Source organism: Adiantum capillus-veneris, unplaced genomic scaffold, assembly GCF_014529385.1.
Source record: "Adiantum capillus-veneris isolate H3 unplaced genomic scaffold, ASM1452938v2 Hic_scaffold_325, whole genome shotgun sequence".
NCBI classification, from domain to species: domain Eukaryota; kingdom Viridiplantae; phylum Streptophyta; class Polypodiopsida; order Polypodiales; family Pteridaceae; genus Adiantum; species Adiantum capillus-veneris.
Window position 1 is genome coordinate 1,689,013 of NW_028221436.1, and position 17,876 is coordinate 1,706,888.

Genomic DNA, 17,876 nt, shown 5'->3' on the forward strand with positions numbered 1-17,876 from the left:
AGAAACCAAGTGAACAGAAGCAAGAACATACGTCAACCAACAACCACCATTCCTCCACCACCACCGGCCCCTAGGGTAAGAAATGACCAACAAGATATGTTGGCCCACATTACTGACCAACTGCAGAATTTGTCTGTCCACTTGATACAACAAGGAAGGAATCAAGAGAGAGATCAAGACTCAGGAAGAGCACGACGACGAAAAAACGGGGAGTATCACTGCTACAATTGTGGAGAAGATGGTCACGGTATGTACTACTTTCCCAAACCACGACAAAACTATAATAGAGGAGGTAGGAGAAACCAACTGTCACCCCCTAGAGAGAGAACACCTCCACCCCGAGCACCAACCCTACCAACAAAAATTCTACGTCCACCCCAGGCACCACCACAAGCACCCATTCCACCTCTTTCACCGACACCACCACCTGATCGCCCTGTAAACATCATAAGGTTAGAGGAAAAAGGAAAGGTCGTAGTAGTGGATCCACCTAGAGTAAAGGAGGGAGATAAGGGTAAGGAGAAGGTAACCTTTGAAGAACCATTTGAAGGTCATTCTGTTCTTCAGTGCCACCGTTGAGTAACCTACGAATCTTGAGGTGAGGTTGTTGATCACTGGCGCAAATATCTTCGTTCACCAAATGAAGAATCCCATGTAGAAAACTTCCTCAAACGCCAACATATTATGTGATGTTAAGAACATACACCGGACGTAGAAGCCATAGAGGCCTTCTTCGGAAGGTTGACCACTGAGATCATAGCATAATCCTTTATTACCCTCGAGGAATGATATCCACGGGGCGCGTGCTTGCTCTGGCTCATGAAAAACTTCAATATAGGTAAGCAGCATTCTGCATATCTTATATAAAATTTCACAAGAAAGATCCGAGAGACTCTTGAAGAAAGACATGGTGCCCGTTAGGGTTTTCACCATGTATTCCTCTGTGGCTTGTCCTTTCTCTGGAGCTGGCTTTCTTGGGTAGTTCAGCCAGGTTGGCCGCTTCTTTGTCAGTGCCTCATGCTCTTGCCATGTCCTTACTGTGGGTACATGATAGAAAGTGGGATCTCTTCGTAGGGTTACAGGTGCTCTTGTGAACATAATCAAATACCTCAGATTCTTGTTCAACTAGCTCAACCTCCACTTTGGGTGGTCTTTATTTGTGCCATCTTCTTGCATGTCTTTGTAGAGCCTCTCTTTTATTTGTAGCAATTCCACTTTTATGAGAGTGTATGGCAGGGATTGCAGATGCAATTGAGCATTGATTTGATTGAGAGTGAGTTGAGTGACGTTGACAGAGTGAATAACTCTCAACTCCCAATCCATCGCGGCCTTCCATTGCTCATCCACCTCTTGTGTGATCTTTTCTTTCAGTGTGTTCTCCTCAGCTTTTGATAGCTGGACCATAGGCACTGTGTCTGCATCTGTAATGTTTATCTGAAACTCATCTTCACCACTCAGCTTTGTTGTGGACTGTGTCTCCAATTCAACAAATGAGACCGGGGGTATATCTATTTGTGGCTGCTCTAAAGGGTCTGCCTCTTCTCGCGTTTTTGGCTTTCCTTCTCTCAGGAGCTGGTTAACTCTTTTCAGCTCAGCTATTTCTTTTAGGAGCTCTTCTTCTCTCTGGACTCGCATCAAAGCCAGGTACCTGTGTTGAGATTGCTCTAGCTTTAGTTCCAGCTTGAGGTCTTTGTTCTTTTTCTCTAGTGCCTTGTATACTTCATCTGTCCATTTGATCGAGGCCATGGCTGGATTCCCTCTGATCTGCCGTAAGAAGATTGCCTGATCATTTATTCATTGTTCAGAGTATTGTAAAGAGGCGTTGGCAACATCCAACTGCACTTGAATTTTCTGAGCTGACAAGTTTGTTGTCAGAATTTCATTTGTAACATCTGTCAGCTATTCATCTTTTGCTTTGCAAGCATCTGATAATTTTGTGAGCAGATCACCTAGCTCTTCCATCTCTTTCTACTATCGATCTTTTGCTAGCTAATGTTGTTCAACTTCGGCTTTCATCTCCTGCACTTGCCTTTGAAGATCGGTGATGACGTTCATTCTGTCTTCTTACTCTCCTTGGAGAGCGTCAATCACCATATCGAGTTCTTTAGCCTTTGTGATGTGGCTAAGTGCTGCTAATCGGAGTCTCTCCGTCATATCCTACATCTGCCTTGCATATTCATTTACTTGTAGTATTACCTCGTCATTAGATTGCCAGTCCTCTTGTCTTGCCAGCTGGGTTGATGTGCGTGCAGCCTCATGTGTGTCTTTTGGCTGTGTTGTAGCTGCTGGTTCGTCTTGCGTGGAGATAGAGGGTTAGTCTTCTTCTTCTTTGTCATCCTTAGGCTTTGTGGATGCCTTGGCTGTTTCTTGCTGTGTGGAAGTAGAAGGTGTTGGCTCAGACTTTGTGGTCTCTTCTAATATAGGACTCACTTCTTTTTCTGGCTCAGGTTCTTTCTCTTGTTGCTGCTCTTGTGTAGCTGTAGCCTCTTGTGTAGATTATGTTTCTTTGGTGGACCAGACCGCTCCTGTGGGTTGAACACTTCCCGGTACTCTTCTCTGCCTTATGCGGTCCTGAAATATTTTTTATTGATGGTCCTGGCTTTATCAACAACATGATGCACATTCTCTTGCTCTTCATACTCCATCTTCTTATCCTCACTGGATTTGGTTTATAGCATGGTTCAGTGCTCACAAAATCTGACATCTCTACTGACATAAACTTGTCTTGTCGTAGGATCATAGCACTTGTAACCTTTCTTTTCAACTGGGTAGCCCAAGAATATACACTTCACTGCCTTTGGCTCCATCTTCTTTCTTGCTTCATTTGTCACATGAACATAGCAAAACACATCCAAAAACTTTTCATGTAGGAAACTGTTGGCTTGATCCCATAAAGTCTCTCATAAGGTGAAATTTCATGAATGGCAGTTGTTGGTGTTCGATTCATAATGTAAACTGCTGTATGAACTGCTTCAGCCCAATATGTTAATGGCATATTCATCTCATTCATCATGGCTCTTGCAATCTCTGCTATGACTCTATTCTTTCTCTCAGTCAACTCCATTTTGTTGTGGTGTGTATTTTACAAGTAATCTGTCTTCTTATGCCTTGTTCACGTAAGTAATCATCAAAATTGTGTGACATGTACTCTCCCCCTCCATCTGTACGTAGGCATTTAATTTGACAACCATTCTCTTTCTCAACCATAGCTTTGAACTCCAAGAATACCTCAAATGCCTCTGACTTTGCCTTTAGAAAGTAAACCCATGTCATTCTAACTGTAATCATCCGTGAATGTGATAAATATCGACAACCATTTGGTGTAGCATGATCACAAGGTCCCTAAATATCTGAAGATAACAATTTCCAAAGGACTTTGGCTAATTCTCCCCTCTCTTTGGAAATGGTAAACGAGATTGCTTTCCTAATTGACAAGCTTCACAAACATGATCAAAATTCAATCTGCCAAACTTTGTAATCCACGTACAATTTGATTTGATTGCATAAGCTTTAGTCTTATAAAATTTGACATGACCAATCCTCTATGCCATAACTCTGCCCAATCATCTTGAGTGACTGATTTGTTTGCATACATACCACGTTGTTGAAACATGGATCTCCAGCTTCCAAGAGAACAAGCGACCTTTCTTTCTTCCACGTGCCAATATCTTGCTGGTTTGCCTTTGTGAAACTCCTCTATGAAGCAGCCATAACGATTAAAACGGACTTGCAACACCCTTGATCTATCATTTGTCCAACTGATGCTAAATTATTTGTGATTGAAGGCACATATAGAACTTCTCCCAATGTGTTGTATGTCCCGTCATTTTCTAGCAATGAACTGAACCAACATGTGTAATCCGATGCATAGTATCATCACCTATAGGTAGCGACAAACTCATCCTCTTCTAATTTCTCTTTTCTGTCAAACCAATCGTCATGATATGTCATATGATTTGTGGCACCACTATCTAAATACCAATCATCTGTATGATGTGGCTCCACCATGCTTCCAACAACATGCTCCATAGGAAATAAATGTCCACTCGATATATATGTCATATATATTTTGATCATGAGGATTGTATCCAACAGCAAAAGTTTCCCCATGTCTGCCATAACCTCGACTCTTCCACCACGATCACGATTTTGATTTAGCCTTGTGTAACATTCTCTTTCAAAGAGACCATAAATGCCACATCTGTTACAATATCCATCTCTTTGAGGATGTACAAATCGTCCACCTCCACGTCCACGAGATCGGGCTCTCCCCCTGCCTCTTTGCTATAATCATTGTAACTTTGACTTTGATGGTTTTGCCATTGACCTCTTCCAGCATTGTTTCCACGACCATAGTTTTCTCTTCCACCTCTATTGTTTCCACGACCTCTAGAGTAAAAAACCTGATCTCTGGAATTGTTTATTTTATGTAGAAGGACCTGACTTGCCTAACTTCACCTCTTCTTGCAAAACAGGTTTACTAACTCTTCAAAATCAGGCATGTGTCCCTCAAACAAATATAGATGTATCAATGACTTGTATTCCGGTCCCAAACCATTCAATGTCACTGAAATAAGTCATCATCTGGGACTTCAAAATTAATTATCCCCTGTTGTTTACCATTTCCAAAGAGGGGAGAATTAGCCAAAGTTCTTTGGAAATTGTTCATTCAGATATTTGGGGACCTTGTGATCATGCTACACCAAATGGTTGTCGATATTTTATCACATTCATGGATGATTACAGCAGAATGACATGGGTTTTTACTTTCTAAAGGCAAAGTTAGAGGCATTTGAGGTATTCTTGGAGTTCAAAGTTATGGTTGAAAAAGAGATGGTTGTCAAATTAAATGCCTACGTACAGATGAAGGGGAGTTATGACCAAAAAAACCTCTCTTTTTTGTTGTTTTCCAGAGCTGCGGAAATCTGTGTATTGACTGAGCTCTCCTTAAACTGAGCTCTGATACCACTTTGTAGAGTGCGCAGGTGATGGAGAAGGTAGAAAAGAAGACTACGCACACACACCAACACACATCGAGACACACACACACACTCGTTACCCTGCAACAGCCATTCAACGAGCTGCTCTTCTCTTTCTTCTCTTTTAACAATATCCAAAGTATATTTACAACATAGTATAGTCAGTGTCCACCCGCCCATAGCACAATGGACATATTCTTTAACATCATATTTTTTAACACTTTTCACCTGTAGTGACTTACTTTTAATAGCCTCGACGACCTCGCTTTTGTGCTCTCAAGTCACAACATCCAAGACACAAACGGTAAACCTCTCTATTGCAGCTGCAGCCATGACCGATAATCAGTGATAGGATTTGACAGGCAACTCAAAATGTCAAAAGACAGGTATGTAAGAAGTATGCCATTCTGGATAGAAGGGAAAAATTTAACATTGCCCTTTCAATGACAAAAGAGTAAAAAAATGGCCCCTTACACAACACAAAAAACTTAAAGAAGAAGCATTTCTCAGCACTACCAAATACTTCATGACAAAGGCCAGCAAAGAGTCGTAGCAACATTCATTTGTACAAATGCAAATTGAATGTCAAGGTATCCATTTTCCATACAAGAAACAAGTAGACTCTATTGGAGAAACTAATCAATTCTTACACTATCCAAGGCTGAAGCTTCAAGGGGCAAACTGAGAGCCTGGGAAGAGTCCGAAGGTTGCTCGCAAGTCTCTGCTCACGAGTCTTCGTGTAACAGACTTGGACACTCCAAGTCGAGAATCTACCGTGACAACACAAATAAACACTTCAAACAATTTACAGTTCACAATTGATTCGACACTGGCCCGATGGAGTTCCGTGCGTAGAGATATTGGCCCCAAAGACTGGCGCCCCTTTCGATATTTCTTTATCTATTAATATGTGTTCAAAGTACAAGAGTGCGGGCAAGCGTTCACACTCAGACTCTGTCTAGATGCTGTGAGTTGTGAGGCCCTGCCTGCTTATCTAAAGAATACAAAGGGATGCTAAAAGCAGAGCCCCCAAAAGCTGAAAATCAAAAACCCCCAAAAGCTTCAAGTTAAAAGCTATTGGAAAAATAAAGCAAGAGACTCTTTCTCTCTCATTCTTGCTTAATGTAAAATAAAGCAGCTTCTAAAGATTGCATGAGATTTTCAAAAGCATGTCCAAAAAGCAAATCTGAAAACAATTCAGTCTTTGCAATTTTCGATGGCGTCCATATAACCTGCCACTTTGCAGCTCCGCGATCTTCGCCGAAATTTGCAGGACCCTGTCCATACAGCAGTGCCACGTTAGCAATCAACCCGATTTCGGGTGTAGACATGAGAGAGTGTGTATGTGTGTTGTGGACATGCCACGTCACAGTTTGTGACACTTCGTGTTGTCACAAGACCTTCCAAATCTCTCATGCGTTGACGTAGCAAATCCCACATTTCTTTCTCCTTCTTTTGCTGTAGTTCCTTTGTTGTGGGTGGGGATGATGTTAGCCGCACTTGTGACCATCGACACCCGATATCTTTCCAAATCCCTACAGGCACCTACAGAGAGAGGATGAGAGCAAGAGTTACACCCACGATGCTCGTGCCACACGGTCTGGAGTTTGGCTCGTTCAAATTTCTGGTGAGCACTGAGTCGCCCATTTGCATTATGTTAAGTTAGAGCTTAGCAATGGCCAGTGGCCCATTTTCCATTAGAATTTAGAAAATTACCAAATTATGAATGGCTTAACCACAGACCCCGATCCCGCTCATCTACTTATAATTCTTGTTATATGTAAAATGAGAATGTGAATGCAAATGTCTCCACTCCTACGTTGGGGGCCTTGACCTTAGTTAAACTCCACGAAGGGCTTTCCTAAGGGTTGCCCTTCTAATGACAGGAGAGTGGTATTAGCATCCTTCCATGAGGAGGGCAGATTTTTCCTTCTCCCTTCAAAACACCGGCGTTGCCTCAAAGTGGCCTTCATACGAAGGGCTCAAGAGTCAAAGAAGGGAAGAAGGGTGTCAAATCCTAACACGGCGATAATTTGCCATCTGTCGCACTGTGTGGGGCTTGCCAGTATGCAACTTGCGCGCCCTCTTCGCTGGTTCCAACCATAAACACACAGACACAAGGATGCTTCTTCTAGGCACTCGCAACACACACACACCACACACACACACACACACACACACACACACACACAACACACACACACACACAAAGTGTGCCCAGCCTGTCATTGCCCATCCCTCTTTGGCCGCACCCACATAATTTTGGTGCCATTGATGACGGCGTGCTGGATGCTCACCTATCGACATGATGGTGTGCCTCACTGCCAATTAAACTTGCTACTGTGGTGCATCTAATGTGCCATGAGTATGTTGCATTATACTTCCTATGCTTGTGATTGATCATAAATCTATTTAGTGCTTATTTTATATGAAAAATGCTTTGATGCACTAATGGTCAAGCTTCGTTTTGAAGGGGTATAGCCAATTACATGAAGCTGGGCATTAACAACTTCGAGAGAGATGACATTTACTTCATCATAGGAATTCTCTCTCGTATGCTACGTATGGATTGCTTGCTACATGAGAGCAAATAGGCAGGCATTGAGTGTGTGCTCTGATTATGTGATCATGATTACCTCCATGGACAAATGAATATCAATACACATATGCTTTTGGCTTATGCATGATCTGGTATTTTGCTTAATTGAAAGATTCATTTTGCACTAACTGAAAAACTCTTTGTGATATGTTTGGGCATCTTTTGAGAGTTACATTGCACATGCAATAATGCTTGATCGAGACACTTTATGTACTAAAATATGGGCTTTGACATTGACTGTACATTTTAGTGCTTGCCCTAAATGAAAAGCCCTTGCATAACACTAAAGTTGAGACTCTGTGAATGACCATGACATGCCAATAAAATTTCAAGCTTGTGATTGATTGTGAATTTCGTTAGTGCTTGTGTTGAATTTCCAAATGCTTAAGAGCACTAATGATTTGAGTTGTTTTGAAGGGATGTGGGCAGGAGTGTACTTTCAAATGATCCAAGAAGGGTCACCATTGCAAAAAAATACAAAATTTGGCTAGTTACAGCCATTCCAATTATTTGGATTAAAAATTGTATACATGCTAGCTCATAACTTGGTCTAAACTGAAATTTTTTCATTCGAGCTAGTGTAGACAATTTTTTTGAGAGCTTTCAAGTACAAACTTTGGCTAGTAAGATCCATTCATTTTCATTTCATCAAGTTGTAGTCATCTCTAGCTCATAGACTGCTTTAAAAAATGTAAAATTTCATGTGAGCTAGTTGCTAGCCAACTTGTTTGAAGCTTTTAAATTGTAAAATTCAGCTTTCAAGAGACACTTCATTTCATCAAATAGTTGCATTATTTTTAGCTCTTGGCTTGTTTTAAATTCCATACTTCAAGTGAGCTAGAAACTATCAACTTGAATCATGCATGAGAGATTGTAAAAACTGCTTATGTAGAAGCATTTTATCTCTCTCATTGTTGATATTGTATGCATAAATTTGGTATCAAAGAGCATCATGTGCATAACCAAAGGCACTTTTTTCCCTTGGGTTTTTTGCCTTTGGAAAATTTGGGTATGCAAGACCCTAGCTTTAGGTTTTTATTAATGTTTTTTTTGTGCTTTTGATTTCAATAAAAGACCTTTGGAGCTTGTGTTTACACTTAGATTCAAATCAGATTCTTTTGCAAATAAAAAGGATCAAAAGACTTCTCTACAAAGGGGATGCTTTCTCAAGGATGCACAAAGAGCATGAATAGGTGTAATCCTTCCATGATTTTTCTCTTTTTATTTCTGCATTCTCTATGCTTGGCTTAGTAATTTTTGCTTCTAAACTATGGTTCTTTCATGTTCAAAAGCTAGGCATACTAAAGTTTTAACACGTTACTTTGTGAATATTAACTCATCAAAAAATTAGGTTTTATGTGTGCTAATCATAGGTAATTGGCCTTGACCTTAGATTAATGTAGGTTCATTTCTCATTAGTCCTAGACTCTTAGTGATAGTCTTAACACTCCATTCATTTACTAACATGACCTATGGCTATGATTAGGCTTTAATCCTTTAGTCCAATTTGCCATTAGCATCTCATATTGGAAGCAATAAAAAAGTACAAAAAATGAAAGAATGAAGCAAAGAAGCTACTTGACACATGAAAATAAAATTTCTATGTTATGTTGTGTTTATGTGAGGCCTAGCGCCCTATTGGAACTTGGCAGGCATGGGGAATTACCTTGACTCGCTTGTCAAGGCCCTAAAAAGATGCCCTGGGCTAATAAGTGTTAGCCGTCCACCTTGGTAGGTTAGTAGGATTTTAAAACATCTTCTTGAGGGTTCAAGGAGCCGAGAGTCGTACCTAGACTTGCCTTGGGGTGGTAGCCTTGTTATTGTGCCTTACTTTTTTCAATGAATGACAAAAACAAAACTTCCATGAGCTTCAAAAAAGCTGTGAAATCTACTAGTAGATTATGAGCTTTTTTATAGCCCCATAGACATGATAGACTTGATAAATTTATTAAGAATTGATCCATAGTTTTTAGGCTAGTAGGTTTATGAACTTGCATTAGCCTAGGGTCTTAACTGATTGCTTGTGTTTTCATGCATAAAACTAAAATTTTAAGTGGTTTTTGAAGTTGTTTGGCAAATTTGTTCGAACATGATGAGTGATTCTTGTCCGGCAAGGCTGTTGTACAAGTTATCAATTTCCATTCATTTGCATGGTTTTTGCTAGCATGTCTGATTATCACTTGCACATGCAACTGAATTATGCCTATAATGTGCATGTTGCATTGTTACTTTGAAATTTACATAACATTTTGAGCAAGCAAGGCTTGCATTTCCTTCTAGCAAGGCTCACATGCAATCGAGGGGAGTGCACTTTAGGCACTCCGAGCACAAGCACGGCTTGTGACAGTTGTTTTAAGCATTACAATTTTGTTGGCATTGAACCAATGTTTAACCTGCCAACATGACTCAAGCATGGCTTGAGTACGCCGCAACCTAATCTGCATATATTATTGGCAAAAGGTCAATGATTAATTGCAAACCTGTATCAAGCATGGCTTGAATACACAAAAACCTTGACAACACACGCTTGTCGAAGGTAAATGGAGTAATGTCAGGCCAAGGGCCATGCAAGACTACTCAAACCTCATGAAGATCAACACGCTTGTACCTCGACTTGATGAATGGTACATAATTGTTCGGCATGGCCGACTCCTTGCAGGACAAACACTCTGTTTTCCCATGACTGGGCAACCGATAGTGGCACAAATGATCGGCATGGCCAACTAATGTCCACCGTTTCTTGAAATTGGTGGCAAGATTCATCAACATGAGTACTTAATGAAATCTACAAGTAGACAAGGTCTATTGTTTGTGAATGATCGACAAGGTCGACTTTCTTTTGATATGACATACATTTGTTAGCATGAATATCCAGTAGCTATGAGCTCTCAGGAACCCATAAGTAATTATGTGAAGCAAGGCTTCAATTTATGCATCTCCCACATTTATTTTGGAATAATATTGTCGATTGTGTAAAGCAAAGTGCTTATGTTCAGTTTTGTTTATTTTTCCATGTTTACACATTTCATTTGGAAAATATTTTCGATTGGTAAAGCAAAGTGCTTTGACAATTTCACATGAAGCAAGGCTTCTCACGTGTTCCACGCTACTACCTATCGATTTGGTATCAAGGGCATTTGCACGCCATTTGGGAAACTGTTACGATTAGAAATTTGCTCCCCTTTTATGTGTGGTGACATCATGTTATGATGCATCACTACCAATGCAGAGACTGTGCAAGGCACTTATGGTTTTGTCTTTCACGCTTGAGGCCGTCATAGTACCCCAAGGGCTTACAATTTCTCATGCAAGGCACATTGGTCAAGTGGACTCAACTCCACTGCCTCATAGATTACGCTTCCGCTATAACACCAGACACTCTGTCAAGGACAAGGAACATTTTGGATTGTTTAAACATGCTTTTTCGGTTGCTGACACTGCACCAACCACACCAAAAGAACATAAATCTTTGGTCTTAATTGCCGGCAAAGTGGCAAAGTGCCACATTTAAGTCTTCTTAGTACAGTCACAACCACATACACGGTAGGTGGATCAGTCTATGACTTGTTTGTGTTTTTATGTTACCTCTCTCGATGAGGGGAGTCATAGCAGAAAATTGTTGCATGCATATAGGATAAGCTGCACGTTAGGCATAAGATGCACAAGAGCATGGCAATCAACTATACATGTCATAGTCATTTAAGGAAAGTTCCTCAGCCCTGCATGCTCTTATTTTCTCTCTCAAAGAAATATAAAAACTTTTTAAGAATATTTTGATACGTTTTTTTCTCGGTTCTCTAACTCTCAGCTAGTAAGTGGCCAAGACGCCACTCCAATTAGTCTTCATTGGTTCCTCGATTGAACACTAGTTTGTTAATGGCATAAGGGCTATGAGCCACACAGGCTAAGAACCATTGTCAGACCTAGGGTATGACCCAATGCTTGTATTTCTTGGGTGATTGTTCTCTAGCTTGAACAGATTAATCCTTGTGGAGTTCCCATTGATGTTAATGGCTAAGCAAGGTCTTGCCATTACAGAACTTTTGGGTGTTCTGTACGCACTACATGTTTAAGTGTGACGCTGGAATTGAGTTTTTGATAATCTTAAACTCACATCAGCTGCTCTCCACCACGGAGTATAGATGCAGCAATCAGTTGAGACAGCATGGCTGTCCATAAGAGCTAGGCATCTCCCTTGTGTAATCCCTTGCTCTCTCTATAGCACTACGAGTATGTATGGAAGCACAATTTTGGGCTAAGACCCAACGAGTGATTTAGTTTGATCTATTTCCATTATATTGAAGAAGTCCGCAATAAAATACCACGTGATAGCGGAAAAATTCAACTTTTTAATTTTATTCCAATCATTCTCTATACGGTTGACTATGTTGGTTACTGTTACCTGCTTGTTGAGCAGTTTCTACAAAGGGTCTTATCAAGGGGTTGGACTACGTAGATTCTAACCAACGGGTTTGAGTTGCGAAGACAACACCCAGGGTTTCCAGTGCAATGTTGCTTGGTTTTTTCTTAGGTGGGTGACGTGCTCCTCTGCATTTGAATACAGGTAAGTGACCATTAAGTTCAAATCTCCAGGTACACATCTATATATTGATTTGGTGTTACTCCACTTTTTAGTATGCTTTGCTTGGTTTCTTCAAGTCGTATAAATCTGCTTGAATATTTGTGAGCCATGCCAAGGGCATGTCAGAACAAAGTATTTTGGGCCGTAGTGTCCAATATACATTATGTTGTTATGAACCCACTTGTCGGCTTCGATTTGGCACATATTGTCACATGGGATACAACATGGTCTAGGCACTCAAGGAGTTCAGTTTAGTCAATGTGGAGAGATGATAATGAGGGTCCCTCTCATTCTTGTCTCGCAGATTGTTTTGCAGTTACCTCCACACACAAGTACATCTTGTACTTGATGGATGTCGCTTTCTCGGCCATCCCTATTTGAGACATATTCCACAAGTGGAGAATATAAGTCTCTGGGACTGACACTGGTGCCAAATTCCTAATGATGTGTCGCGATGAGGTCCCTACATGCTCGTCACATCCGTTTATCAGACCATTTGGAGAACACCGGATCAGAAACAATTTCAATGGCCAGAAATTGTTGGTACTAAGTACAAAATTATTCCGATTACAAGTGTGCGAAACCACCTTAACGAGGGTCGTTTCTACATATAGCCAAGTATGCTATGTTCATGAGAATGTCGCATGGTTCGTACCTAGGTGTGACTGGGTTGTCACATTCTGTTATGGTCCAACTTTTGTTGCCAGGCATTCTCGTATGTACCGTGCAAAGTCTTGTCATGGAATTGCGGTTCGGATATGCTTGTGTTAAATGCATGCACACTAGGTGTTATGGGCCCTAGTATTTAACACAAATTTATTTGGAGCGGCATGCAAATTCATGGACTTTATTCTTCTGCACCCTTTTGCATTGCCCGTGCAATCTCTCTTGCAGATTTAGTATGAATTTACACCCTACAATACAAGGTATTGGCTCATTATGGGTGCCTGGGGTTGGATAGTCTAAACTCTGTGAGCTTACTCCACTCCAACTCTTTCATTTTGTTCACAATGAAGTATTAATAACCCAATTTCAATCCAATTTATCATGCATTTATAAACCACTATGCTCTCAATTGAGTCAAAAGATAATGCATGATACGGTTCATATACCAATGCCATCTTGAAAGAGTTCACTTTTCCATACAAAAATGATTTTAAATCAAGCATTAAATAGATACATTTCTCCTATTTGCAAAACCACATTCAAATATCAATCATTGCAATATTGATCACTCATATCCATTATCCCTAATCATCCAAACCCAATCAGCTTGTCATTTTGGTTTGTATGTCTACACATGAGTAAATTTTGGGTGCAATTAAACACACAAATGAATGCAAAATTTCCATGTTCATCGCATTGTTCAATCATTAGCATGGCAATACAGCACCATTTGAGTAATCTATGTCAATTTTTAAAGCCAATTGTGACACACACATCAACTATTCGGGAAATTAATCATTATAATTGGTAAAAAGTACCAATTGTTCATTCACACATTGAATTGCACATGCCATTGATTGGCACACACACCTACTTTAAGCCAAAAATTTATGCACATAATCCATCAATTTCTCATTAAAATGTTTCAAATTTCAAGCTCGATCAAGCATATTTAAATGCATGCATGCTCGATTTCTTAAAAAGATAACACTTTTGACCCAATCAAGCAATGCACACACTTAAAAATTAAGCACGAATGATCAAATTTGGCTCAATTGGCAATGCATTTATGCTTACACCTCATGATTTCACACACTTTTTATGAACATTTTACAATAAAAAATCATTTTCGTGCCCCAATTGACCATCGATCATTGAAAATCAAGTGGCCTTGGATTCCAGTACCTTCAAAAGATCTGAAAACTGGTTATGCCTTTGGACAAATCTTAGTTGTGGTTACTCGTTTACAATACTCAAGTGAGTTACCATTTAGCCCCAAGTGCTTGCAAAAGGACAACAATGTTGAAAATCAAGATGTTGCTCTTGGTTTCATTGAGCCTCCTCACTGCATAAAGTATCAGTTGGCTTGCGTATGGGATGCCAACATGGAAAACATCACTATTCTTACGTAGATACTACCACTTGTGTTTTCGAGGACAAAACGCTTCTCCAAGGGAGGAGTAATGTCAAGAGAAGGATCCTAAGCCTAGGGGGTCAGGGAACTGAGACAAGGACTCGGATTGGTGGACCAGTGTGGACTGGGGATCCATATGATGGCTAGGGCTATCTAGGAGCCAGTTTATACATAGGGTGGTAGGGCGGTGGATCCGGTATCACAGTCTCCTAGGTCTTATAATAGGGAAAAGCTATCAAAACACAACAATGAGTTCAAGAGAAGTAGGTGGAAGCCTTTATTGGTGGGTTTGTTTCTTGAGTCAAAAGAGCCCGTTCCTATTCCCATTGATGTGTTTGAGACAAATTAAATTCTCCTCAATGTAGAGATTCAAGAATCTCTAAGAGAAGCTTAAAATGAAAAGCTACAAGAAGAAAAGGGAAATCAAAATCCAAATGAAGCAAGGCCAACTCTAGGATCAATGACAACCTCACTAACAAATGTTTGGACACACACACCCTTGAACCTAAGAACCGAGTACCCCCAAAATCTCAACCAAAGGAAGCTATGTCCATGGAAGACTCTCTAGTCCATAGCACAATTCTAGAAGATCTAGGACCAAGTCCCAAAAACAAAAATTATACATAGATAGTAAATTTTTTCTCATGAAGATCATAGGGCAAAGGAGCTCATACAAAAAAAAAGGGCAACTAAAGATGCTCAATGGAAGAAAAATCAAACAAAGAGGGTAAGTATGTTAAAAGAAGCTCTATTGATGTAAGGCTAAGAAAATAGGATGTTTCATTGTTGGACATGGCCCACCCTAAGGTGAATGCTACCCTATGCACAATTAGAGTTCAAGTAGAACAAGCCTATTTGTCCAAAACATATCTTGAAAGAATTTGAGGCCAACATATTCCATCTCACATTTTTTGTGCCATAGAATTTCAAAGAAAAATATAAGTAATAATTGTTTCAATGATAGAATAAGGATATGTGACATAGCACTTGCACCAATAGGGTGAACTCTTGTCATTGGCCATTGAAAATATAGTGAAGAGCTAGCACTGTTGGCTACTCAAAAATAGAATGCAATACAAAGAAATTAGAGGCAATAGAAAAAGAAAATAAAGAACTAAAAGCACAATCAATGGTTGCACACAAAGAAAAAGAACTAGATAAAGGAGACAATGCCATATTACTGTAAACGCAAATAATCTCCATTCAAGAGAAACTCATGAAGCCAATGATAGTTGACAACCATAGGGAGACATAACTTGATTCTTTGGATACTCGTTTGGTCTCATCCGTGGAGGTCAATGGGGCCAAATAGAAACTTAACAACCAAGCCGGGATTCTCTTTTAATAAGTAGAGGGCAAAATTTGGCTACAAGAAGAATACAAATTGTTTAAGCTAACGCTCAAGCAATGAGGCAGCAAGGAAAACCATGCACAAGGTAGAATAAGCGACCAATGCCATCAATGAAGAAAGAAGCAAGGGTAATCAAGGAGATGTTATCTTTAAAGTTAGAACATTATAGTTGAGTGAGACAAAGTTGGAAAAGGTCAATGCTAATTTAAGTTGAATATGATATCAAAACTCAAAGTGGGCAAGGTTTGTTCAAAGGGAGGATGCCATGGATAAAGACCTTCATCGAACTAATCATGTACTCTAGGCTGTAATAAGTAAAATTTTCTTTCAAGATGATGCACCTAGGTAAACACAAAAATCTATTGCCTTGTAGGTCCATGGTTAACTAAGAAGATTGGGAATATTTTTTTCTTTAATATTGATTGGCATATCCTGTGAGAAATTGTGAAACATTGAAGATGAGGTTTAGCATAAAGAGAACAAATGCAAGTAAGTATCATCACCTCCAAAGTTGTAAGTTCCCCATGAGTGTCCAAAACAAGCTGTTTACGGGAGAAAAATGAACCCCGAACCCCCGACGGCCTCTAAAACACTGGGGACCGAATGGAGCGCCTTGAGCCTGTCATGGTAAAGCAAACAGGGGCACCACCTAGCTTCAGTAGCTAGGACGCAAACAACACACCACCATAACAAAGTTTTCATCCAAGAGAGATGGATGCTTGGGAGTAATGACGAAGAGGAAAGGGAACGAGATCAAGTGAGAGAGAGAGAGAGAGTGAGGGAGGGGGTATAGCGGCTTAGTACTTAGGCATCACAAAAGGATGGCGAATCCGCACACCCTTCACACATACACAAGCTCACTCCAAACACAAGATTAGGTGGCGATTCCGCACACCTCACATGGGCAAAACATTGCAAGAAAACATACTCACAAAACCTCAAGATTTATTTAGAGAATAAGGCGATGAAATGGGGAGTATAGGGTAGGGGAATGAGAAGGGAGAGAGTGGTAGAGCACATGGCGGATAGGTGGGAGTTGATGGCGAAGACTCACACGAGGGTTATGGCCATCATCCTTCATTTAGTTGCCCTTCATCTTCCATAGCCAAGGGTGTAGAGGTCATGCTCAAGACAAGCATGGTGATTGTGGTGATGGTGATGGTGTGGGTGTGTGTGTGTGCACTAGGCACACACAATCCATAGTGTATTCTTTGGTGATGTTGTGTGTGTATTTAGTATGATGGTGACCCCTATTTAGATAGGGGAGGAGGGGGGAGAAATTCTAGAATTTAGAAATGAAGAAATCATTATCTACATAGGCCATGTGACTGTGGGCCCCACTTGTCTGGCTGTGTGTATATGTGCCAAAACAGTAGTCTCATGAGAGAGAGACTAAGAGAGAGAGATGGGTTGATGAAAAAAAGTGAGAGGTGACATGGAGAATAAAGTATTTACAAGAGGGGAGAGAGGGGAGTGTGTTCAGAGGTGAATCTATGTGTGATGTGTGTGAAAACAAGAAAAATCAGGTAACCACCGGGTGGGGATGGGTCTGTGGGCACCTTTTTCAGTGAAACTGAGTGTGTGTGAGTGTGGGGGAGGTTATTTAGCTACAAGACAAGAGACATGGCGCCCTTTAGAGAGAGGGGGGTATTTGGGTCATGGATATGATAGGAGAGAGAAAGGGGGGGTGGGGTATGTATTGTGGAAGATAGGATAAGTTGCATGTGAGTTAGGGTGCATCATTGGTGAGTTAGAATGCATTATTGGTGAGAGGTGGGGTAGCTTGAGGGGAGAGAGAAAGGAGAAAGGACAAGGGGAAGAGAGAGGGGGTTGACCTTTTGAGTGGAGGAGAGGAAAAGGGCCACACGACGGGGCATCAGTGAAGAAAAAGGAGGCAAGGTGGGGATGGACTGCCCCGCAGGCATGAGGTGGCCTATTTTACCTTTCTCATATATTTACATAATCATACTTTATTTTTTTTCTTACTTTTCTAATGCCTTTTATCACTCCCTCCCTAAGAGGAGGTTTCCATGGGGTGGGGACGAGAGAAGAGGGGTATGGGAGCTTGGCTTGTGAAAAGCCCCCATCATTAGCCCTCCCCTTTTGGCTAGAGGCATTAATGCTTCTAGCTCTGAATCTGATTCTTCTTCCGCTTAGCTATAAGAGCCGATATCGAGTTGCCTTCTGAACTAGCCATTCCATTTGGCCATTGGTGAGATTTCTGGGATATTCATGAATCTGTAACAGGTCCGGGTGATAGCTTGTTCCTTGGAATAGTGTCGGTT